Source organism: Sturnira hondurensis, unplaced genomic scaffold (assembly GCF_014824575.4).
Source record: "Sturnira hondurensis isolate 20B ecotype Veracruz unplaced genomic scaffold, ASM1482457v3 Scaffold0005220, whole genome shotgun sequence".
NCBI lineage: Eukaryota > Metazoa > Chordata > Mammalia > Chiroptera > Phyllostomidae > Sturnira > Sturnira hondurensis.
The window spans coordinates 84,875-86,434 of NW_028077851.1; the positions used below are offsets into that span (position 1 = coordinate 84,875).

A 1,560-nucleotide genomic window follows, 5' to 3' on the forward strand; every position below is an offset into this window, starting at 1 on the left:
GGAACAATGATGTTGAAGGACAGGAGTGGCCCAGACCCAAGCTGTAATAGATCTGCCATTCACCCAGAGAGCCCCCAAGAGGAACCTTGGGAGGTCTGAAGTCAGGGTGGCAAATTTGGGGAAGAATACACTGTTAGAACTGCAAATATTGGAGTGAAAACCAAATACATGTGGCATTATGTAAGTCTACCAAATTGAGAAAGTCTGGAGTTGTAAATCAGATGTCATTTAAAACATAACCCCCACAGATGTCCAGTTTCTTAAGATATTAACGTTGTTCCTGAATGCGGACAGAGGTCTGATGACCTATATGCCCACATTCACTCAAAACCCTAGGCCCACCCCCGCCCCCAGAGCCATCAGCCCCCTGGGACTTGGCTTGGAAATCACTGACGTGGAATACTTGCTACCAGGAACATGATCGAGTGCCCCTTAAGGTACCAGCTGGAAAAAGTCTAATCTGTGATTACAGATGCCAATGAAATGAGACAAGAGTAGAAACTGTAAGAAAGGAGCATCCACCTTCAATACAGACCACTGGCAATATCATGGCGACTTAGAACCCCCCCCCCCCCCCCCCCCCCCCCCCCACAAGAAGNCCGCCCAAGAATGTGAAAGTGATGAAGACTCTCAGGAAGAGTTGGAATTAACTGAGTATGCAAGAAGGCACCACTGGTGGAATCGTGTTTGGGGCCACAGTTCTGGAGCTTTGGTACAAAAATACTCAGTTGCCAAATGGATTGTAGTGGTTGGAGTGGCTGGTGTGCAGGATGTTTATTCCAGAAAGTTGGAAAACTTGCAGCAACTGCAATAGGTGGGAGTTTTCTTTTCCTTCAGACTGTTAGTCGCAGTGGTTATGCACAGGTAGACTAGAAAAAAGTTGGAAAAGGTATAAACAAAGCAAAAAAAAAACAGATTAAGAAATGAGCAGATAAGGCAGCACCTGAAATCAATATCATTGAAGAGGCAGCAGAATTGGTCCAACAGAACATTGCGATACCCAGTGGATTCAGGGGAGGCTTTCTGTAGGTCTTGCATCTTAAGGATATGAATGTCCTACAACAGTGGAGTCACCTGTGAGAAAAGAAGGGGTGGTGACAAGGTGACCTTTCAACATTACATGCCACCAGACTCTCCAGGGCGATGAGAAACAGCTAGCTGCGTGATATCAAACCCACAACTTAGCATTTTGCCATCTGAAGTTTGGCAAACTAGTATTCTCTGTAAAACAATCTATGTGGTATGTGTACAATAGTATTTCTGAGCAAGACATGGCTTTCATTTATTTAAAGCAGATGTTCTTCACTCTGCCAATAATTAAACATTTGTATTATAGCTTCAATATTAGGGCTGACTTTTTTTAAAAAAGATATGTTTGCAATAAATTGAAGAACTGCAGTGCTCTTATGTGGGAGGATTTAGAAACAGAATTATTAAAGATATCAAAGAAATTTAATACCAATTTTAGGGTTTTTTCTGTGATTCTTACTTTGCTTATATAAAAACTGTAGTAAACAGTTTCAAGGAAGTCTCTTGTAAGGAAATATTACATGTTCAAAG

At 42.1% G+C, this 1,560-nt stretch overlaps 1 pseudogene; it reads left to right on the forward strand.

Moving 5' to 3' along the window:
* The first annotated feature begins 548 nt into the window (after positions 1-548).
* On the forward strand, positions 549-1,029 carry LOC118987262 (FUN14 domain-containing protein 1-like; annotated as a pseudogene).
* The last annotated feature ends 531 nt before the right edge of the window (positions 1,030-1,560 follow it).